At 41.9% G+C, this 25,367-nt stretch overlaps 1 protein-coding gene and 1 long non-coding RNA gene across 31 annotated transcripts in view; one reads left to right on the forward strand and one right to left on the reverse strand.

Moving 5' to 3' along the window:
• The window catches only part of AOPEP (aminopeptidase O (putative)), a 377,169-nt gene that overhangs the window by 196,681 nt on the left and 155,121 nt on the right, over positions 1 to 25,367 (reverse strand). The gene's annotated exons all lie outside the window — the stretch shown is intronic.
• On the forward strand, positions 7,378 to 14,289 carry LOC138920494 (uncharacterized). The gene is made up of 3 exons (XR_011431760.1): positions 7,378 to 7,455; positions 8,951 to 8,996; positions 9,883 to 14,289. It is a non-coding gene; the product is annotated as an uncharacterized lncRNA (long non-coding RNA).

Here is a 25,367-nt window from a genome sequence, read left to right on the forward strand (position 1 = left end):
ATTAAATATTCCTTTACCAACAGATAACCTACTTCATGCTACCTTCAAAACAGAATGAATGTCTAGAATTTTCTACTCCTCCCTTAACCTTGATTTATAAGTTTCACCCCTGGGCTCCTCACACCTTCCCTCTTCTCAGAATCGTATTCATGGTCCTAATCAGCCAGCAGGTCATCAGTCTTCACTCTGACAAGGCCCATTTGAAGCCGGGTTTTCTTTTATCTTCTTTTGCCCTGAAAGGGCCCATGTCAACTGCCTCTACAAACACCAAATTGTTGACTCGTCGGCATTACAGAGGATGGAAGACAATCACTTCAACGACATCTTCATGCTAAAAATGGTTCTTTTTTTTTTTTTCAACCACAGAGTTTTATCATTTTTCCCAATAAGAGATGGGCGGGATAGCAATACTTTCAACTCTCAGAAAACACAAGGCCTCTTACTCGTATCCTCCCCCATAAATTCTCTTTCACTACAAGTGGTTGAGGAGGACAGTGGGGCAGGAGCAGGGGGTGGGCAGAGCCACAGCAGGACACGTGTTCTCATCCTTTCCCAGGAGACCACCCACGGGGCTGCCTCTTGATAAAGGCCACGTGGTACTGTATGTCTGCCACCTTGCCACGCCGAGATTAAAAATATCACTTCTGGTCTGAAAACAGTTTCTCAAGACAGTTCCTAAAAGCTACCTCCTCACCCAGATTAGCAGGCTATGTCCGTTAATTTAAAACACGCTCCTAGTAGAGAAGGAAGGAGTGCCGTCATTACTCTCTAGAGCCACTCCAATCCTTCAGGAGGAATTCAATTTGGAGCGGAAATGGAGAATTTCATCAGATCTTAAGCAGGGGCTGTGTGTGATTTATTTCTGCTCTGTCCAGGAGACGTGACCAGCGTGGCCCATCTTGCTGCTCAGAGAGAGGTACAGCACTATCTGCTCTGGCACCATGCTGCCGCCTCAGAGGAGACTGCAGGTGGGACCAAGAAGACAGGAAATTGCTTTGGTTAAGGACAAGAAGAGCCGCAAGCCACCCCTCCCATTTTATTGGAGCAGATCCCAATTCCCTTCAGGCGGAACAGCTTTTCATACAGATCCTTGAGAGGTGTGTCCAGGAAACAGACTATTCATCAAGCTTGAACTTACGGGTTCGAAGTTTTCACAACCTCAACAACATGTGGAGCCCAACGTCCATGACAGAGAGGAAGGAAGAACCAAGAAAGAGGGAAACTGAAGCTCCTTTCCCTCCAAAGTCAAACTGGACAGTTCTAAAGCTTTCATAATCCTGTGAAAGCAACTTTCGTTTGCATGACTTAATTACTTGCTAAAGTTTGGACAACTGTAAAGGAGAGTCATAGTGGCCTGGGACAATCTTAAAGGAAGAATCAGCTCCTGCCTCTTCAGCTCTGCTATGAAACCCCTTTGTCTCTCTCTCCTGGTTGCAGTCCAATGTTGGGGATGAGTCTGTTGTCTCAAAGGCAAAGGGGTGGCCCACGTGACCTAGAGGGCCCCTGCTCCCCTCCGGCTCTGAGACTGCTCACTAAGGACTAGTCACCTTCCATTTGCTCCACTGGGCATCCCGCCATGGCCACATAGTGCAGTCTTTAAACTGGAGGCTTAGGAGATGATGGAATGTTCTTTTGGGGGTTTGGGGAAACTGGGTATCTAAGGGTTACTGTAAATATTCAATAAGAACAGGATTACCTTTCAACTTCCCTTCCAACACAGACATAGATGAAAAGAAGTTAATCTTGTCAATTTGCTGTTTTCTTGTTTAACCTGAGGGGTGACTCAAGAGTCACAAGGATTTATGAGCTTGTTTTGCAGAAGAAAAAGAATGCCTCCAAGGAAGTTACAATCACCAGATAACCAGCGCCCAGCTGCCACTGACACCCAGAAGTCAGACTGCCCAAGGGCTTATCTGGAGTGAAAGTTTCTCCAAAACTCCTCCTGCCCAGCCCCTTAGCTCTATAAACCCTCCTGCTTTCTTCTCTCGTTAAGACGGGTTTAAGAAAACCTATCCTCCCACCTTCTCATCTTGGGCAATTTGAATAAACTTTTCTCCATCTCCAAGCATATCTCAGTGATTACCTTCTGCGCATCAGGCACATGAACTTGAGGTTAAGAGGTTCGGTATCAATGGGACTTGAGGGTAGCTGAGGTAGAAACCACTTCTAAAAACTTGAAGAAAAATTTACTATACCTGATCAACACGGGGATCTAGGTTTGAGACAAAAGGCTAACATTAGTATAACTTTTCCTTTTAAACTTCTAAATAACAAATAGGCAGTAAAACACCTACTCACTTATCTAAATAAATTTTGGCTCAAACTACCAACGTGACTATAGCAGACAGCGACTGAGGGAAGCCCCAGGGCCACATTCCAGAGACTTCTACCAAAAATATATCCTCCTTCTAAAAACTCACATTGCTTGAGTGCTTGCTATGTACCAGGAACTGTATTTTACATACATCATCTCATTTAATCTAACCCACAACCTCAGGAGATAGATTTTATTATCCCCATTTTACAGATGATGAAAGTGAGGCACAGAGAGGTAAAGTGACTAGCTCAAAGTAACACAGCTGGTAAGTAATGCAGCCAGTAGTTTTACTCACAGTCTTGACCCTGAAGCCTTATTCTGACCCATTCTGGGTCACTGGGCTCAGACCTGTGATTTCTGGGCTCCCATCCCTCTGTGACAGCTCAAGCCCAGTGTTGCAATGATCATTGCTCTCCCTGGAGCTCCATCTTCAGAGTCCACCCAAGGGAAGCCAGGAGCCATGTCCTGGGACCTCTATTCCCTAAATCTGTATAACAGCTAGAACCGGCCTAAGATTACCAGACCTTGTTGTGATCAGCAAAGCTTCAGCCTCTGCCTTGTGAAAAAGAGGGAAAGAATGGAAGTGAGAGGGGACATCACTACTCGACTGCTGATGCCCCCAAAGAGCCTAAATTCCTGAACGCAACACCTGGTTCTTCCTAACTCTGTCCTATGCCGGAAGTTCTTCACGGGCCACTGCAAGGAGATGCTTAGACAAGCAGGTGCAAAGGTGCTTAGGTCAGTCCCTAGTGTTTGACTCCAGGAGCCTAGGAAGGGCAACATGCCATACTGCCTAGTGCCTTTCCCCAGCTTCTACCTCCCACCCATTTTTGCTATAGCCTGACTTTTATTTTTCCTAAATAAACTTTATTTTTTTGAGCGGTTTTAGGTTCACAGCTTAAACTGAGCAGAAGGTACAGAGATTTCCCATATGCCTCCTGCCCCAACACAAGCGCAGCCTCCCCCACTATCAATATCCCCCACCAGAGTGGGGCATTTGTTATTACGATTGATGGACCTACACTGACGCATCATTATCACCCACAGTCCATCATTTACACTAGGGGTTCACTCTTGGTGTTTTACATGCTGTGGGTTTGGACAAACATATAATGACATGTATCCACCATTATAGTATCAAGCAGAGTAGATTCACTGCCCTAAAAATCCTCTAATTTTTTTTTCAAGAAGAGATGATTTAAAGCAGGTCAAAAACTCCAAGATCTTCAAGGCAAGTAGATAACAAAAGAGGGAAGTGGGTTATGAGATGGAGGAAGCAGATAAAAAAGATGAGGGAAGTAGATAATGAGATGAGGGAAGTAGATAAGATGAGGGAAGCTGATATCAAAAGGCAGGAAGTAGATAACAATAGAGGGAAGCAGACAAGGAGATGGAGGAAGACGATAATGAGAGGTGGGAACAGATAAAATGAGGGAAGCAGCTGACAAAAGGAAGGAAGCAGACAACCAGATGGGAAGTGGGAAATGAGGTGAAGGAAGCAGTACTGAGATTAACGATGTGGTAACACTACAGGGAAGCAGATCACTACAGGAGGGAAGCAGACAACGATCAGGGGAAGTAGACAACAATTTAAAAAAACACTACGCCAAAGCCAACAAACCCATGGTCAGGAGCTACTGGTTTAAGCAGTTATCTGAGGAGAAGCTTACGGTTTCACTGCACGTTGAGGTGGAATGACAGAGGCCTGGATCCTACCAGGGCTCTGTATGGGTGCTCATGGAAAACGGGGAAAGGCTCAAAAGCAGGGCACCGATGACAGCTGAGGGAGAGAAGGGGCTCTTAGTGAGGCACAAGGAGTGACAAGGGGGGCAGTGGGGACACCAAAACATTTTTGCCAGCTTCATAATTTTGTTCAGTGTTGGCCCTGGCCTATTGCTAATGGGAAAAATAATAGCACAGCAATGACAAAACATAGAGACCACCTCCGGTTCTAGAAAGTACAGAGACCACCTCTGCAGAGTGCTTAGCATTCGATGGACACTCACTTTGGTGCCGCCGGGCAATCCAGCCGTAGAGAACGCTGCCTAGACCTCAGCCCTGTGTGCTCAGTGGAGGCAGGTTAGCCTCAAGGATTAGGAGCTGGCTGCACCCAGCTCAGCCTCCCCTACCTGAGGCAGGTGGCAGAGGTCGGTGTCTAGTGGCTATGCTCATCTAAAAAGCTAACGAAGCTGCAAGTGGATGTCTCAGATTTCAAAGTTAAAGTATCAGAGGCAAAACCAGTATTTGGTTGAATTTTCCAACTAGATTCAGACTCCTCTCCTTCTGAATCTTAGGGTACATGTTCAATCTAAAGAGTGTGGCTTCCCATACATGAGAACAAAGAAATAACTTTTTTTAAGCTACTGAACACTCCAGTGTTTTGAACACCAGGGACACACCCATACCCAAACTATATGAACAATATTTATTGTAGGTGAACATGTCTTTTGAACCATCTCTAAATTACTTATGAACTGAGAGCTGTGCATTTTCTACAGGATCTGGAGAATTCTTCTGGTGAGTTACTACCAAGTAAAACATGTCGGCAGCGTCCAGTGGCGCATGTGGATGACAAAATGTGAGTCTATCCACTCCCTCATCCCCAACCCCACCCCCAGCCTCCCCAACCAGGGTGATGATGTTTGTTCCCATAAAAAGACCTAATAAAATTAGCCTCCACTGTGGTACAGGGAAAATCTTTATTTAATGAAATAATGCATTTTGCTTCATTCCCAGAACAGCAATAAAATGGCACAACTGAGAACCATAATAGCTCATCCAGTGGGTTTTCGCTGCATGTATAAGTCTGTCCTTTGTGGCCACACGGAAGCTTGGAAAGCTGCTTCATGAAGGGACGCATTCGGGCAGCTTGCAACACCCTCAGTAAGAACGGTGCGGTTACAGTCTCCTTCGAAATACAGTGTGAGCACCCTTCAGATCCACAGATCAAGTCCTCCCATACTCCTCCTCTAGAGAAATTGTGGGGATATCCCAAAGAGCACTCATCAGTTCAACTGGTGAGGGGGGCATCAGCTGTTTCCACAACCGAGAGCTAGTACCCACGTCCCAGTCAGGTACTACAGGGATCTGAAAACCCAAGCCGTAGGCAGAAATATGTCTCAGTGCTGTGCTGAGAGCTGGGGAAGGCACACACAAAGAGAAGGGCCAGTCTGTCCAGTGACAGGGCCCTGCAGATGTTAGGAGGAGGCCTGGAAGCAGATGCTGGTGTGGAAGAAAGCACAGGCTTGCCCTGCCAGACAGCCACACTATCAACTAGCTTCCAAAGCAGGCGCTTACTTTGATAGGAACCAGCAGCAGAGCCCCCTTAGAGAGCAGGGTATCAGAATCAGTTCTGTACCTACATCAAAGGTAGATCAAGGGAAAGAGAACTGAAGGAAGCTGCATCCAAGCATTTCCTGACAGCGGGGATGATGGTGGTGGTGGTGGTGGCGAAAAAGGAGAGGAAACATAAAATAATGATGACGGTAAACTCTCAGACACTGCTTACTCTCTCCCAGGCACAGTTCTAAGTCCTTTATGTTCACCAACTCATTCGGTTCTAACAACAACCCTGTGAGGGCGATATTATTTTATTCCCATTTTACACATAAGTAAACTAAGTCAGAGAAGTTACATCACTCGTCCCAGATCCCACTGTTGGTACATGTCAAAGCTGACTCAAACACAGGCAGCCTGGCTCCTATACATGTTTTGCTTGATCACCATCAGCATGTTCAGAATCACCTAGAAGTAGGGTTACTAGATAAATACAAGACACCAACTAAATCTGAATTTCCAATAAACAATGAATAACTTTTTAGTATATCTCCCAAGCAGTATTTGCTAAACCTGGCAACCCTACTCAGAGGGCTTGTTAAAACAGATCGCTGAGCCCCCATCTCCAAACAATCTGATTCACAGGCCTGGGCAGGGCCCGAAAATCTCCTTTTCTATGAAGTTCCTGGGTGATGCTCATGTAGCTGGTCCAGGGACCACACTCCAAGAGACACTGATTTACCCTGTGGCAGCTGCATAGCATTAACTTAAAAAAAAAAAATCCATTGCCAAAGTGTATAAGTGAGGAGGCTTCACCTAGAAATCCAGATTTTCTAACTATATTGAAAATTTGAAAGATCTGACCACACTAGGCCCACATTCCCATGTAGCAACTGTGGCTCAACAGCAGCTGGTCCTTTCAGAGGGGACGTGGCTCCCCAGCTCCCCACCACTCCCTGCTACCTCCCCACCACCAGCTGAGCCTACTTATCATTTATAATCATGTGTGTGCTTTTTCTTTTCTTATGGCAAGACTAAGAAAAAAGTGAGGGGCTGGCCCCATGGCCGAGTGGTTAAGTTCACGCGCTCTGCTGCAGGCGGCCCAGTGTTTCGTTGGTTCGAATCCTGGGCGCGGACATGGCACTGCTCATCAAACCACGCTGAGGCAGCGTTCCACATGCCACAACTAGAAGGACCCACAACGAAGAATATACAACTATGTACTGGGGGGCTTTGGGGAGAAAAAGGAAAAAAATAAAAAAATCTTAAAAAAAAAAGGACAAAAGTGAAATATTTCTTCTATCCATGTCACCATCAAAAGTCGGCAGACAAGACTAAGTGTTTCTTAGAGGATGCTCTGCCCATGCACTCATTTATATTTGCTGCCTGACTCCTTATAGGCATGTGGATTTAATCTCTTGTTTAGTTTTTCTTATAAAAAATTCTACCATTACCTTGTTTATGGCTATACAATGGTTTAGTGACGTCTTGCTTGACGGAGAGGGCAAAGACACAAACTTCGGCCTAGTCTAAATCAGTTACTACAAATTCTATATCACTAAGGGTAGAATGAATTAGGTTTATTGTATTTTTGAAATCCAACCCAGTTTCAATTATTACTAGTCACTAATGGCTTATAACGAGGGCAGAGCTTGTTAGCTAAGCAGACAACTGGCATGTTTGTCTAAAGTGTAAATAAAAGGAAAATTCATGAATTAAATGAATGAATTCTCTGATTGTTCTTCATCGGCTGTAAAGCAGCATTCAGCCGCCACAGTATCCATCACCGCCTTTGTACAAAGGGTTAGCCTGCTCCAGTTATCTTCATCCAGTCAGAGATGTTCCTAGTGGCTGCTGACAAGGTAAATCTCTCTCTGAATTTCTGAAAGTACTCATCCGCATCAATAAATGCGATTAAGGCTAAGGGGTCACCTGGCTATTGGGGGCTCATAAATAACTGGGCTTTTAAGGACAACAGCCATGTTTCCTGATGGCAAATTGTGACTCCATGAATAGACCAACAGGGCACGCTTACGGAGATAAGGGCACAAGATGCCTTATATTTTCCAGGGTGGTCCTAGAAAGTATGAGACAGATGGTCATTCCCAGAGGTATTCAACTTAACAGCATTTTCCTTTAAAGGGTAATAAACCTCACCAGAAACCAAAATAAATGAATAAAAGGTTTTGCTCTCCAAAGTCTCCTGGGATTAACTAACCTTTTCATTTAAAATTACGAGCCGTACATTTCTTCTCTCCAAATAGAAAGTACCAGGTTTATTGGATATAGTTAAATCCCCTTGTCTGGGATGGCTCCCTTGATCCATCATTCCGTGGATGTGGTCGCCATGGTGAGAGCGTAGGGGAGGATCACAGGAATTCGTCTCCGTCTAAATAACTCTTCCAGGTCCCCATTCCTGGGAGGTTACCTTCTTGCGATTTGAAAGGCAACTGGATGCATCTGAAATATATGCAGCTGCAACTAACAGAAAAGACAACTAATGCTGGCTTAACAGAAGGAGAGGTTTTTTCTTTCCTGTAACAAGACCCCTGGAGGAGGGTGACTGTTGGGGTTAGTTCAGTGACTCAGCAATGCAGTCAGAACTCTAGGTCTTTCCATCTTTCCACTCTGCCATCCTTGCCATGTTCACTCTTGTGCTCATGCTTGCCACCTCATGGTCACAAGTTAGCTACCACAGCTCCAGGCATCACTTTCATGCTCAACATAGAAACAAAAGGGAGAGGGGGCTGTGCCAGCAACATCTATCCCTTTCATCAAGAAAGCAAAACTTTTCCCAGAAAGCCCACAGCAGATTTCCACTCATTGGTGACCCCCAGCTATAAGGCAGCGTGGGAGAGAGGGTCTTTGGCTTGTTCTGATTCTGTGGTGGAGGAGGGCAGGAAGCAGGGGTTTGCATATGGGTGTTGGGTTCGTCAACCCACAGGGTCTGCTACAGCACTCTAGCGTAGTCCTCCTCATGAACATTGGAGAGTCATTCCCTGGGTCGCCTTTTAAACTACAAATACTTTATTGTATGAAAAGGTTTTTCTTTATTGTATGAAAAGTTTTCATTTATTTAAATGAAAAAGTTAGTTAATACCAAGAGCCTTTGGAAAGCAAACCTTTTATTCGTTTATTTTGGTTTCTGGTGAGGTTTATTACCTTTTATAGGGAAATGTTGTTAAGTTGAATACCTCTGAGAATGACCATCTGTCCCATACTTTCTAGGACCACCCTGGAAAACATGAGGCATTTTGTGCCTTCATCTCCATATACTCCAAATACTTTAGGAAGGGATAATACACTGAAATAATTTATGCTGAACTGTTAGTAACATATCACATTACATTTTTCTAGACAAGAGACATTCTGAACACGGAGACTATAGAATGGACAAGTAAGGGTATGTCAAAGACACATTCTACCTATTTCCTAACTTAAATTGATGCTGACTGGCATTTGGACTTTTATTTTGCTTTCTTACCCTCCACAGAAGACTGAAAACCTATTAAAGCTAAAGGCAGAACTATATATTATGGTGGTTGTTAAGAACTCAGGATATGGGGACAGAGCCTGGGTTTTGACTCGTGGCTCTCTCACTTACCGACTGCACCACTGTATCAGTTTTCTACTGGTGCTGTAACAAACTGCCACAAATTTAGGGGCTTAAAACAACAAACTTAAAAACACAATTTTATAGTTCTCCAGAGCACAAGTCTGACAAAGGTAGTGAAAACCTACTCTGTTAGAAGTCAGGACATTGGTCCTTGTGCGTGTCGGGTGGGAGGTGACTGGAAGCGGACACAGGGGTCTTCCGGGGTGTTGGTCATATCCTGTTTCTTGATCAGATGCTAGCTACAGAGGTGTGTTTAGTTTGTGAACGTCTGACAAGCTGTACACTTAAGATGTGTGTGTACTTTTCTACATGTATTGCACGTTAACAAAAAGTTAAAAACAAACAAACACATAAATATCTTGGAGGTCTCCATTTTCCCTTTGGAGAAATCAGGACAAGGGTTAAGCCAGAGTGCTGTCAGTAGGGACAGAAATGAGGCCAGAAATGGGTAATGCCCCCTAGTTCTCCAAGTTGAATGTACTCTAGGCCAGTTCCAAAAATTAATTATATATTTTTTAAATCTCTTGAGGAAAAGTTTTTTGTTTTTTTAATTTGCTTTTGCCATAGAGTCACATTTCCTCTGCAAGTGAAAGGTAGCTTGTACCCTTCAGACACACCTGTATAAACAGAACTGATACTGTCACAGATCCACGTCTGCTTCGTTCTCTTTCAGACACAGTGGAAAATATACCACAATAATACGCCCCTTTTCCACACTGGCCAGCTGGAAAACTACGTTATGATTGAAATGACATCATTCAGCTACGACATCAAGCCAGCAGCTACTCTGAGAAGTCTGGGTGAGGCGTGACAGCATGGATGTGAATGCCACTTGGCGATGAATCCCACCCTTTTTGTTAGCAAATGGCTTTTTTTATTGCCATGCATTTTGAAAATGAAACTGTGGCAGCTACATCGTCTGAGCCACTGATCACCCAACATCCCTTATCTCTGAAACTAACCAGGTTGGCCAAACAAGACAAGAATGGGAGTCGGTGAGAGCTCACTTTAAATAACTAGTTCCCAAGGAGGAAGACCAGGGGCCAGGGCCAGGGCAGTAGTGACTTTCCAGGGATGGTTTAGTGTTTCCTTTCTCTCTGTCAATTGTTTCTAAAGCGATCTCAAGTAGTAACAGTCATAATAAGAGTGTTAGTACTAGTAGTAGTAACAGTATCTATAATAATATTCTTTGGTGTAGAATATTGATGTTCTGTACCATAATACTCTAAGCAAAACCCAGCATGCTTACGAGGCAAACACAACATCAGGACAAGGCCCTGACTCTCCTCCAGCTTTGCAACTTTTAGGAGGAACCATATAAAACTGCAGATATTTGATCATTTTAAACCTCTAAAAATGGGCAGTTTCATAGAGCTCATCCTAAAAGACTGTCCCTTCCCCACCCAAGACTCTTCTCTGCACAAATGTCAGGAGCTGCCACAAGATCTAAGGAAATTCCCATACTTCTCAAGCAACAGAAAATTAGAAATGCTGCTGCATCCCACTGTGCACAAGTGTAGATGACAGGTCCTGGGCAAGTGAGACCGTGCTGTCCTCAGAAGGAGCTGGACCCTAGGTCAGTGCCCAGATCAGCTCCCCTCTGTGCTATGCCTGCTCACTGTGAAGCCATGTGCCTTAGGTTAGAAGCACATCTTCATGTCAACAGCAGAAGCAAGAGTGGCCAGAATAGGGAGACAGGAACAGCAATCACCCCCAAGCCTTGAGGGAGGCCAAGTGGATCTGTAGCTGATATGCTGCACGCTGCAAGGCCATCTAAGACCCATCTTTGTACCTGCAAGCCAGAGGTAACAAGGCTGAGACAACACTGCAGAGAAGCTGGGATCCTAACTGGGTGGTTTTAGCTGACCAGCCTGCTGCCGATGCCTGACCCTTTGGCAACGAAGTCAACCCCCAGTGGTGGAAGGCATTACATGGTCTCAGGGCCCAGGGGGAGACAGCCCACTGTTTCATAGCTGCTCTCTGCAAGGTGAACCTGCACGCCATATTTGTTTAGCCAGCTGCCAGGAAGGGCGCTGGGAAAGAGAACAGGTTCATTTTGATGGAGGACTGAGGTGAGGAAGAAAGGTGAGAGTGTAGGGAGCACTCTGAGGAGAAGAAAATTAGTCCATGGTTGTGGGGAGAAGAGCAAATCTGGGGCAGGAACACACAGATTCCAAGGCCTGTGAAGAATCTGGCTCACAGCAATTCTTCTGCAGCCACAACAGCTGGGAGGTGGCCTAGAGTGGAGAGGTGAGCCGGCACTGAAGCTGAGGAAAGTGTGAGACTGCTTCTAGAATCCTTGGACACTTGATCCAGAAGGGATCTCGGAGGTCTGTCCCTCATATTCTACATAGGAGAAAACAAAGACCCAGAGAGCCAGTGTCCTTGGTGCCACAGCTAATTCACATCAGATTTAAGTCTGCAAGATATTTTATTCAAAACTTTTCTATGAAATCCCAGTCACAGCAGAACCAACGGAGACCCCGTGCCTGAAACTGGCGACTCACTGAAAGATAGAGTGGCAACTGAGGGCAGAAACCCGTATATGCCAGGTTCACAAAATGCTTCTGAGCTGGGTGTTACACCACGTAAGAGCAGCACGTTACAAAGACGTCTCCTCTGCTGAGACGCGGCCTTTCCTTCTGCTGACAGAGGGCCACCTTTCAGGAAAGCTTCAACCACAGCAGTTTGTTGTTGGTGTTCACTGGTTTCACGTGGGAGGGAAATAAGAACAAACAAGAAAAAGAAAACATTTCATACTATTTTCTAAGTATAGAAAGTGATATATTTTTCACAGTTGTGTAACCATACTGGTTGACCCAATTGTTTTCAAAATTTCTCTCTTGTTCTCTCATTCATTTTTTTTAAGTCTCTGAAAATCTCTTGGTTGAACATGGCTGTGGAAAGCAAGCTTGGCATAAAGAAAAACTGGGTTATGCTGGAGCCTCAATGCAGGCAACCTTAACTACAGTGTTTACTTTTGCAAACACTATAATGTATGAAATAAAATATTAATAGCCATTACCTCAGTTCCTCTGAGAACAGACCTGAGTCACAGTTTTTGTGTGGGGTGATTTCCACACATGTGCCTCACTGTGAGCCCTGCTCACGTTACCAGGCAATGGAAGCTTCAAAGCAGGCAAGACCAAGCCCGCTGTGCTTTTATTCCATAATGTCATGGGCAACGTTGCTTATTTTGGCGACCAAGTTCGGTCCTCCTGAATTTATCACCTATTACACACTTTAAGATTAATCACCTAAACACGTACTAGGAGGGTTGGCAAAATTATTTTTAACTTACAAAGGAAAATATTGGAATGAGATTAACATCTCTGTTATTTATCAGTGGCTAGATCTGTAATCACTCAGCTAAACTCTCTGACATTTGAAGGTACCAAAAGGGCAAAATGTTTGTGCTCACAGATTTATTTCCAATACCTCATACTAGTGCGTTGCAAATGGACATAATCAGATTTTTCACCTTTGTGTAGATGGCATTAAGTACGCCACAGACATTTAGCTTGCTCAGGGTTTATGGTAGGTCTGGTTTCCCCTTTTCTCCCTCTGCTTGTCTACCATCTTCTTGATAAGTTTTAAGTTCTTAATGGCCTAAAAACCAACTGCTTGACAGTTTTGTGTGTGATTATACAGCTGAGTTAAATAAAGAATGAAAGTCAAGTGCCACCCCAGTACTCGGCACACAGTAAACATGCCACAAATGTTAGTCCCTCCCTCTTACACTCTCTCTTAGACTGCTAAGTGCTTTCAAGTCCATGTTTAGACTTATTCTTCAAATCCCCCATGAGATAGTGTAAAGTGAGCATTCCGCTTTTACTGGCAGGGGGCCGGGAGCGGGGAGGATGGCTAATTTACTCCTCCAGACGAGATCCTGGCACAGTCCGAGGCTGGACCGAAACTAGCTCTCTTGGCCGCAGCTTAACAGCAGGGCTCCTGAGCTAAATTGCTTCTTTAGGTGGCCTGCCACACTGAGGTATGTTTTTTAAATCTGTGCAATAAAATTTGGTGTGGTTGGAGAGGCGGCGGCCGACGGGAACCCACCCACAGGCAAATGACGTCAAAAAGCTAGAGGGAAACATTAGGCTTCTCTGTTCTCGAGAAGCTTCTGCTATGTTAAGCAACCCAAGAAGGAAGCTGACTTTCCATTAAAAAACAGCCACTTTGGCAGTTGTCAGAGACAGCCTGGGGTCTTATACTTCCCCTCTCACGAAAAGTGGGGAAAATAATTTCCATAAGTTGGAAAGGAAGAAACCTGGAGTTCAGAGAGTCCTAGAGCTGGAAAGGCATTTGATGGTTATTTGGTGTAATCTCTACTTTCAAATAACAAGGAAGGAAACTGAGGCTCAGAGCAGGTTGGGGACTGAGCCTCAGGCCCTGGATTTCCAGGGCAGCCCACTCTCTATACCTTGCTGCCACCACAAAGCCCACTACCTGCACCTTCGTCAGCAGCTCAGATGAGAAAGTACCTCGCATTCCAGTTTGCAAGGGGTTGTTTCAATGGAGGTTCATGGATGGCTGAAGGGAGAATTGTCCTGTCCCCTTCACACCCGAGGCCCACGATCTTGCTTGGGAAGAAGCTCTGGAGGCTGTGTGTTTGTGTCTGTGTATGTGAGGGGCACACAACCAGGAAGGCTCTTCCCTCTTAGACCTTTGCCCACAGAAAACAACCTCATGTGAGGGGTTGGGCACACTTTGTGATGGACCCTGCACACTGGAACTCTGGGAAGCCACTCTGCACGGGGTGGGGGTGGGGGGGCAACCACTAGATCTCTCAGTTCTTCAGCTTCCTACTCTGCAGAAAGCGCCCTGAGGCAACAGCTAAGGGACAACTTGAGGAACAGCATGCAGAAGTCACAAAGCAGGGCTGTCCACAAGTTCCACATGTGGCTGCAAGACTCAGCTCTTCCTTGCGTCTCTGGGAAACCAATTAAGCCTGATTTTAAAATACCATTATGTCACTCACAAAAATGTGTTTGTATTTTCCTTAGTAAGTTAACTCTTCCATCAGTGACCTTCCAAAAGAGAAATTCTTCAATTAATAAAGTGAACAGTAATACCCTTATAATTTTTCTTTGTGAAAGTTGTGGATTTTTTCCCTTAGGTGAGAAAGTGGAGATTCAGAAAGAGGAAAAGACTAACGTGGAACAGCAAGCTCATGCATGGCAGAGCTGGAACTCCAATCCGGCTCTTCTCTCTGCTACCACTCTGAACACATGTGCAGTGGGACCAGCTTTGGTTCCGTGGTTCACAAAGTGATTTCATTCAGGGAACAGAAATTCTTGGTCCCAGATTGGGTTGGACAAACAGGACAGGGAAGGCAGATAGTGACGCTGAAACATTCATTCATTCAGCAAATATGGGACGCCTGCTAAGTGCCAGGCCCTGTGCCTGGTGCTTGGGATACATTCACGAAGAAAAGAGACAGGGACTGAGGTCCTCGTGGCGATCACAGCCTAGCAGCGGGTGACATTCGGTAAGCAGAAGCTTTACTTCTGCACTACGTCATGCACTTCTCTCCCTCTCTTGGTTCCTGTGTTTCCACAGCAGAAACTTCGGGTCGTGTTTGGCTCTGCACCCCCCTGCTTTATGTTCTGCTTACTCTCAGCCTCTGCAGCCCCTCCCCCGAGAGGCCCCTCTCGCCACTCCCCGCCAAAATGACAGGGGTGATGGATGGTTCTGCACAGTGTCTGACTGCTTTAGTCTGAGTGTTGGCAGTTGTCAGTGATGGGTATTATTAATCTGATCATTGATAGATTTCAGTATTTGTAGCTTTCTAGCATGGCTTTTACTGGAAGTTGTGTGTGTGTGTGTGTGTGTGTGTGTATGTACACGCGCGCGCATGTTTCCCAGAGTATAGTTTACGATGGCTTTTAACAGGGTTAGGGCGAAAGTGTGAGGTGAGCAGCTTTCTGATCAGGGCTCAATGACATGTACAGGGGAGGTACATTTGAATGGTAAGGCTGGCCCTCTACATATAACTACAGAAAAGAAATGACAGAAGAACACATATTTTTACTATTTTGATTAAACTAGAATTTTAAACAAAATTTTCTTGCCTATATGCCACTTGTAGTGTCTCGAGCCACAGGCTGACTCTTCCGTCTTATCTCTCTGTTATCTGGGAATCTGGGGGAGTTATTCAATTCAAGCCCTACACAATAACTGCTTTTATAACATTTTAAACCGCCTTTCATAAACAATATGTAAGTGGAGTATAAAGAAACCAGGATTCTAAATTTACTAAAAGATCAGCGACTGCTCTTGAGCTTGTTATTGAGATGAATAAAATGCATTCTTTAATCAGGAGTAAAAGGAAGAAATCACATAAAAGCCTAAGTAGCAACTCAAAAATTATTTTCTTGGTTTATTCTATGTTGCAGCTACATAAGCCAACCCTTTTTGTGTGTCCATCAATAAGATATCTGTTGTGCTTTTGTACAAAGAACAAAGAGGCTTTTATCAATTCTCAAAAGTCTGTAGGACAAACCATTCATGCTGTCAAACCCCCTAAAACCCTTTCAGCAAATAATGAAATCCATCAGTGACAAATGTCAACATACTAATTTGTTAAATGCAAAACAAAAGCAACATTCAGACAAGGCGCTTCATTTCATGTTATATCAGCACTCCAATTTGTACCAAGTTTATGGCACCCACGGATCATGCAATATTAAACAGGACTGTATTATAATGACTAAAACTGGAACAATGAACTCTCCTCAGCTAGAATGCTAATAGTGCAGCATAAGAACAGAAACTTGAAAAATAAAATTGAAGTCCTAGAGAAGACTTTAGAACTCACTTAGTGCAATGACCAATCACAGCAAAATGAAATTCTTTTTTTTCCCCCCGAGGAAGATTAGCCCTGAGCTAACATCTGCCAATCCTCTTTTTTTCTGAGGAAGACTGGCCCTAAGCTAACATCCATGCCCAGCTTCCTCTACTATATATGTGGGACACCTGCCACAGCATGTCCGCACCTGGGATCTGAACCAGCGAACCCCAGGCTGCCAAAGCCGAACCTGCACGCTTAACCGCTGCGTCACCAGGCTGGCCACCAAATGAAATTCTTAAAGCCATGATATATAATGAGAGGATTTTCCTGATTTTTAATGTTGATCATAATAAAAAGGACATTTTAACCGAGGCTGTCACATTGCACATTATGGTAGACTTTTTAAAAAGCCTGAAAGAAACAAGACGGTTGGTGATGCCAAGGCACAGGCTCTATCTACAGCGTGAGATAGAGAGCCTTGGAACAGTGTTTCCCTGTCATTTATTTAAAAACAGCTTCAAACGATGCCCAGTGCCCTAAAGCACTGGCAGTGCAAAGTCAGAGACCTAGTGGGCCTGGCACAGGCCAGACACACTTGAGTTCAAATCCTGGCTCAAGTGCATAACTGTGTGACTTCGGGCCAAGTTCTCTACCTCTCTGGACCTCTGTTTCCTCTCTGTAAAATGAACATCACCATCACGCTGCAGGGAAGCGGTAAGAATTTCCAGTGCTGTGCACACTGTTGATACATGACTATCTTGGCCAGCCTTCCCTCAACTCACTTGATTTCACTTCCTTACTTTTGGAGAGATTAATTTAGTTGGGCTTGTGGGTAGCTCAACTGAAGATGCTATAAAGAGCACCATTTGGGATGAAAAGAAGTCTAAATTGAGTAGTTATGGTGTGCAAGCCAAATGGCATCGAATGGCAATTACGAGTGTTTTGGGAGCACTTTAAAAAGTGTATCTAGTTTGGATTTCCATGTATCTGCAACCAATGCAATTACCATAAAGAGCGGGTGAAGACACCACCTGCTGTGCGTGACCACAGGCCCATTGGCTACCACTGTCCCCGTCATGGGGCCTGTTGCTCTGTTACCATCTTTAAAACAGACGCAAACAGGCAGAGCTACTTCAAGGAACCTGAAATGCAAAAAGTTATCACAGAAGATAAAAATGATCTTCCAATTTTCTGCTTTAAATGGCGCGTGCGCATGTGTGCGTGCACGTACGCACACGCACATACACACACACACACACACAAAGTATATTTCCATCTAAGAAAACAGGAAACTGAGAGCCAGAAAATGTTCCTAAATTGTGGTAAAAGAAGTAGATAAACACAACTCTGTAGAAGATAAGTCATACAAATTAGATCACTGATATCCTGTAAACTCCTACCTGCCTGTCTAAGATGCCACTCCTTGTAATTTCTTTTGGATACAATACATTCCCACGCTCCAGTCCCCAAATGGGGGCGTGCTATTGGGGGAGACATCAAACAGCTGCTGTGTTTCACCCCCACAGTGACCTGCGCTTTAGCAGCTGACCCTGCTCACCCCCCCACTCTGGATGTGCTTGCTGAGTTGAAGCAGAGCACACAAGCAAGATCCAGCCAGCTTCGTTATTCTCCTTTGTCACCTTCTAAACATCAAACATTATTCACACTGAACCCTATTAACCCCTTTTCACCCCTTTCTATATATATGTGTGTAAGAAATATTAAATGACATATTCACTGGGAAACTAAAACATGTCTTTCTTAACTGCTTAAACACTCAGCTAATTAACAGCACACACAAGTCAACTCTAAGTTCTTGATACTCAAAGACCAGGACCATCAGCCTCTCCGGGGAGCTTATTAGAAATGAAGAGTCTTGGCCCTATCTCAGAACTGCTGAATCAGAATCTGCATTTTAACAAGAACCACCGTTGATTCATATGCATGTTAAAGTTTTAGAAGCATTTTAAGTGAAAGTGGTCAAAGAGGCTAGTTTTTGTATGGTTTTGTTTTGTTTTTCGTCTTGTGGACAGCAAAAGGTGTGAGGAACACTGAGAAGCAGGGGGTAAGTCCTAAGGATTCAGGGTTAAAGCTCACATTTAACAACCATAAGGTTAACACTTGCCATACATGGAACACTGGGCCAAGTGGAAGGGGTCTAAGTATGAATAAGCACAGGGTGTGGCCTCCCATTTGAAATATTCACTGTCCTCTCAACATAAGAAAGGCCATGTGAGACAGCCAACATCATACTCTACGGGGAGAAGCTGAGAGCTTGTCCTCCAGCACCAGGAACAGGATAAGCATGCCCACTCTTGCCACTGTTTTTTAACATAGTATTGGAAGCCATAGGCAAATCAATTAGGCAAGAGAAAGAAATAAAAGGCATCCAAATTGGAAAGGAAGAAGTAAACCCGTCATTATTTGCAGATGACATATGATATATAGAAAACTCTAAATACTCCATTGAATACTCCATTAAATACTGCATTAAAAACTGTTATAACTAAACAATGAATTCAGTAAAGTTGCAGGACACAAAATCAATATATATAAATCAGTTGTGATTCTATATACTAATAACGAACTATCAGAAAGAGAAATTAAGAAAACAATTACAAGTACACCAAAAAGAATAAAATACGTAGGAATAAATTTAACAAAGGAGGTGAAAGATCTCTACAGTGAAAACTCTAAGACATTGATGAAAGAAATTGAAGAAGACACAAATAAATGGAAAGATATTCTGTGCTCTTGGATTGGAAGCATACTGTTAAAATATCCATACTACCCAAAACAGTCTGCAGATTCAATGCAATCCCTATGAAAATTCCTATGGCATTTTTCACAAAAATAAAACAACTAATCCTAAAATTTGTATGGAACCACAAAAGATTCTGAGTAGCCAAAGGAATCTCAAGAAAGAAGAACAAAGCTGGAGGCATGACGCTTCCTGATTCCAAACTATGTTACAAAGCTACAGGAATCAAAATACTATGGTACTGGTACAAAAACACATCCATAGACCAACGGAACAGAATAGAGAGCCCGGAAATACACTCATGCATGTATAGTCAATTAATTTATGACAAAGGACCCAAGAATATACAACAGAGAAAGGATAGTCTCTTCAATAAATAATGTTGAGAAAACTGAATGGCCACATGCAAAAGAATGAAACTGGGGGGCTGGCCCCTTGGCCGAGTGGTTATGTTCGCGCGCTCCGCTGCAGGCGGCCCAGTGTTTCGTTGGTTCGAATCCTGGGCACGGACATGGCACTGCTCATCAAACCACGCTGAGGCAGCGTCCCACATGCCACAACTAGAAGGACCCACAACGAAGAATATACAACTATGTACCGGGGGACTTTGGGGAGAAAAAGGAAAAAAATAAAATCTTTAAAAAAAAAAAAAAAAAGAATGAAACTGGAGCACTATGTTACAACATACACAAAAATTAACTCAAAATGAATTATAAACTTGAATGTAAGATCTGAAACCATAAAACTCCTAGAAGAAAACATAGGCAAAAAGCTCCTTGATATTGGTCTTGGCAATGATTTTGTAATTTAACACCAAAAGCAAAGGCAAAAATAAATAAGTGGGACTACACTATACTGAAAACCTTCTCCACAGAAAAGGAAGCTTCAACAAAATGAAAAGCAACCTACCAAATGTGAGACAATATTTGCAGATCATATATCTGATAAGGGGTTAATATCCAAAATATATAAAGAACTCATACAACTCAATAGCAAAAAACCACCCCCCAAACAATCAAATTAAAAAATGGGCAGAGGATCTGAATAGACATTTTTCCAAAGACATAGAGACGGCCAACAGGTATATGAAAAGGTGTTCAACATCACTAATCATCAGGGAAAATGCAAATCAAAACCACGAGATACCATCTCACATCTGTTAGAATGGCTATTATCAAAAAGACAAGAAATAACAAGCATTGATGAGGATGTGGAGAAAAGGGCACTCTTGCGCACTGTTACAGGGAATGTAAATTGAGGCAGCCACTATGGAAAACAGTATGGAGGGTCCTCAAAAAATTAAAAATACAAATACCAAATGATCCAGCAAGTCCACTTCTGGGTATTTATTCAAAGAAAACAAAAACACTAATGCAAAAAGTTATATGTACTCCCATGTTCACTGCAACATTATTTATAATAGCCAAGACATGGAAACAACCTAAGTGTCCATTGATATGGACGGATGAATGGATAAAGAAATTATGGTACATATATACATAATGGAATATTATTCAGCCGTAAAAAGAAGGAAATTCTGCCATTGGCAACAACATAGACGGACCCTGAGAGCATTATGCTAAGTGAAGTAAGTCAGACAGAAAAAGACAAATATTGTATGATTTCACTTATATGTGGAATCCAAAAAAACCAAATAAACTCAGAGATAAAGAGAACATATTGGTGGTTGTCAAAGGGAGGGGGTGGGAGTGGGCAAAATGGGCGAAGGTGGTCAAAGGTGCAAACTTCCAGTTATAAAATAAATAAGTCCTAGGGATGTAGTGTAATTATGGTGTCTATAGTTAAGAAATAATACTGTATTGTGTATTTGAAAGTTGCTATGAGAGTAAATCTCAAAAGTTTTCATTATAAGAAAAAAAATTTGTAACTATGTGTGGTAATGGTAATGGGTATTAACCAGACTTACTGTGGTGATCATTTCACAATATATACATATATCGAATCATTATAGTATACACCTGAAAATAATATAGTATTATGTTAGTTATAACTCAATTAAAAAATAAAAATAAAGAAATGAAACATTCACTATTCTGTATTATACTATAGTAGGTTACTGAAATAATGAAAGAATGTATTGAGGGGGTGTGGGGGCACAGAGGAGCAGGCAATCAATTCTTTTTTAATTTGAGAAAATCTTAATACTTTACTTTTTGTCATTCCCCATTAAAAAGTAGAAGGTGCCATAAATACAAGTCAACGCCACATGAGTCAGGGAAGATTATGAAATTTTTATTTCCTGTTTATTGACAGTAGGTACCAAATTCTACTTGTTTTTATAATATCTCCCACTTAACCACTCACTGCAGTGATGTTTCACACTATTTACTCAACTTTGCAGGAATTAGAAATAGAAACCCAAGTAGTAACCACTTCTTGACAGGAGGGAATACTGGAAGGGTCAATTTTGCCAAGATCTGAGAGAAAGTGGGCTAATCCAAGCATGCAGTTTCTGTAGGAAAGACTTGAGCAAGGTCTAAAAAACGGGGCACCTGAAAAGCCACCCACTTAACTTGTGAGTCAGACCGATCCTCACTGCGAAGCTTCCTGATGTTGTTTAAAGTCAGTTCCTGGAATCTCAGATATATCCAGAACTCAGAGCTACGGAGAAAACACACTCTGAGGCCAAATATAGATAACATTTGGATTATCTATACTCCTCACTCTCCTTGCTTAGGGGGAAAACCTGACAATTGACTAAGATACAGATATACAAAGAAAAATGTTTCAAACAATTATCAGTATTGAGTACTATCCTAGAGATGATGGTTTGTCTCCTACCCAAGTATCATAAAACACTTTCCTAATGCAATATGAAAGGAACAGTGAGAAATGGAGAAGAAGATGACGATAATGTAAGAGATTCTCCCAAGAGAGGGATGCACAGGAAGACCTGAAAGGCTCAGAAATGATGAGAAAAAGCAGCTCAGCATCACCTCCATGAGGGGTGAAGGACCACCAGCTCTCAATAAGATAGCATCAGGACCTGAGGATAATATTGTTTTGCCCTTGAATCTACTCTTGGTGAAGAATGTTGAAATGACAACAAAGGATTTAGAATATGACATAAACTTAGTTGATAAAGCAGCAGCAAAATTTGAGAAGATTGACTCCAATTTTGAAAGAAGTGCCACTGTGGGTAAAGTGTTATCAAACAGTATCGCATGCTACAGAGAAATGGTTCGTGAAAGGAGAGTCAGTCGATGTGGCAACCTTCATTTTAAGAAATTTCCATGGCCATCCCACCTTCAGCAACCACTGATCAGTCAGCAGCCATCAACATGGAGGGAAGCCTCTCCATCAGCAAACATATTACAACTCGCTGAAGGCTCAGATGATGGTTAGCATTTTTAGCAATAAATTCTTTTTAAATTAAGGTAATATATATTGTCTTTTTTAGACATAATGCTATTGCACACTTAATAGACTACAGTATAGTGTAAACATAACTTCTATATGCACTGGGAAACCAAAAAATGTGTGTGACTTGCTCTATCGCAATATTCACTTTATTGCAGTGGTCTAGAACTGAACTTGCAATATTTCCAAGGTATGCTGTATATATTTGCTGGAAAAAAAGGCAACACATACTAAAGTCTGCTTTTGGTTAAATTTATTTTAAATCAGTGTGTTAATTCTAGTCAGAGACAGTAATTTGAGACTGAAGCAACGTAAGGTTTAAAATTTTGTAAAGCTTATTGAAAAGGTTATCTGTATTTGTTCCTATTTTTGGTTTTTGTAATTTTAATAATTAATAAGGTAACAAAAGTCTCAGTGTAAAAAATTAGCACAGGAAAAGTAAAATTCTCTTCTCATCAGTCCTCCACTTGAATCTTTCGCCTCCAAGATAACTACTGTTAAAAGCTCTTTATGAGTCTTTCCAGAAAATATTTTCAGGTATATAGCACAAATGCATGATGGACACTGCATCTTGTTTTGGACATTGATCCTGTATCTGGAGCTTCTCCCACATGAAGTTCTACCTTATTCCCTCTACAGGCTGCAGAGAATTCCACAATGGGGTGGCAGAATACATTTATCCTGGCCCCTACTAATAGACACTTAGGTGGTTTCTAGAGTTTTGTTTTCACCAACAATGCTGAAGCGAACATTCTTGCCCATTTACCCCCCAATACTTTGGTGAAATTCCTAGCAGTGGAAGTGCTGAGAATGCTTTTGAAATTTTGGTAAATATTGACAAATTGCCTTCAAAGAAGTTACACCAATTTCTCTTCCCACACAAAAAATAAGCCAGGTTCATTTGCCCACTATTTTGGAGGAGGGGATTATATTTTCATTTTGGGGAGAGAAATTTAAAAATATATTTGTTAGGACACCTTATAAAATAAGAAAGTCAGCCCCTTATTTGTCATGTTTTGCAAATATTCCCCCTCCCCCATTTGTTTTATTTCTTTTGGTCTTATGACATTTACTTCAATAAATAAGTTTAAAATTTTGATGTAAACATGTTTACCACTACTTCTCTTTATGGCTTCTGGATATATTGTCTGACTCTAAAAAGTTTCTCACATTTTAAGAGCATAAATAAACTTATTCATGTTTGTTTACTACTGTGGTTTGATTTTTTTTTTTTACATTTAATGTTTGATCTGGATTTTTGTGAAAGAAATATGGTATGCAGCTAAATTTCCAAGTTGCTTATCAGTTATTTCAATAACGTTTTTCGATCAATCCATCTTTTCCTCACTGATTTGAAAGGCCACCTTTATCATATGAAAAATTCCAAATGTATTTGAATCAATTTCTGAGTTCTATTCTGTCCCATTTCCAGTGCTTAGTTCCCTTCCAGTAACAAACTGTTCTGATTAAGGTATCTTTGTAACATGTTTTAATGTTTGATAGAACTAGGACCCTTTATTAATCTTAAAATGTTTTTCCCCATTCATGCTCATATGTTTATTTTTTCAGATGACCTTTAGTATCTTCTTCTTACTTTTCTAAAATATACATTTATATGTTCATGATCTGGGAAATTTATTGAGGCCAATCTATATACTTTATTATATTTTACATTCAATTTTTATTTTTATTTAAATAAACTTTTTACTTTAGAATAGTTTTAGATTTATTGAAAAGTTGTGAAGATAATACCCCACATCCAGTCTCCCCTACTGTTAACACCTTACATTATTAATTAGTATGATACTTACATCAAAATATATCATACTGATAATACAATGACCCAATATTAATACATTATTATTAAAGTCCATAGTTTATTCAGATTTCCTTGGTTTTGACTAAATGTCCTTTTTCTGTCCCAGGTTTCCATTCAGGACCACATTACATTTACTCGTCATGTCTCCTTAGTCTCCTCTTTGTTGTGACAGGTTCTCAGACTTCCCTTGTTTTCGATGAACTTGACAATTTTGAGGAGGTAAAATACTGGTCAGTTATTTTACAGAACGTCCTTTAGTTTGGGTTTGTGTGATGTTTGCCTCATAGTTAGACAGAGGTAAAAGGTTTTTAGGAGGAAGAGCACAGACATCAAGTACCCTTCTCATCATATCATATCAAAGGACAAGCTCAAAGAACATGCTATTAACATTGTTGATTGACCTTGACCGTGGGGCTAAGGTGGGAGTAGTGTTGTCAGGCTTCTCCACTGTAAAGTGACTCTTTTTCCCCCTTTCCATCCCATACCCTTTGGAAGGAAGTCACCATGCACAGCCCACACTTAAGGAGTAGGGCATTATGATAGCCTCCTTAATGGGGGAGTTTCTAAATACAGTATTTGGAATTCTGCACAGGAGATTTGTCTATTCTCCCCCATTTATTTATTTATTCAATTACTTATATATTTCAGTACAAACTCATAGGTTTTATTTTATACTTGGGTTATAATCTAATACTGCATCATTTGTTGATTGCTCAAATCATTCCAGGTTTCGCCAGTGGGAACTCTTTCAGTTGGCTCCTGCGTCCCTTTGACACATCCACATCTCTGTCAGGGGTTTTTACTGTTTTCAGTACTTTGCTTTCTAGCATTACAGGATTCTATAGGCTTATCTTGTATATTCCCTCCTCCAGTCCTAGAATCAGCCATTCCCCCCAGGGAATCTTGGTTTCTTTTTTTGGAAAATATTATTGGAAATCAAGATCTGGATGCTGGGTGTAATCTTTGCTGTCGGGATTTCTTTGCTTCTAGGTCCTCTGAGCTGACAGAACAATAAAATAAATGTGTGTTTACTAACTGGTGTATATACACATACTTTTATATGCATCCATCTGTAGTTATATTATTTAGTATCATTTTTAAGTCCCTCCGCCACCAACTCAACCCATATCCTACTGATACTTTAATTGGTATCGAATTGAATTTACAGATTACTTGGGGGTTTTTTTTGTAAGAGCTTAATGTAAAATAAGTAACAATTAGAAATATTTTTATATGTCTATCATTTTTCTTCTCTTATGATCCTCAAGCAAGTTTAGGTTTTTCATATGTTTCTACACATATTTCTTAAGTTTATTTCAAGAAATATTTTGTGTGTCTGCTTCTCTAAATGAGAGCTCTTCTTCCACTATAACTTTTTATTGTTTGTAAAGTAGAAAATTAGTG

This window comes from Equus caballus, chromosome 23 (genome assembly GCF_041296265.1).
Source record: "Equus caballus isolate H_3958 breed thoroughbred chromosome 23, TB-T2T, whole genome shotgun sequence".
NCBI classification, from domain to species: Eukaryota; Metazoa; Chordata; class Mammalia; order Perissodactyla; family Equidae; genus Equus; species Equus caballus.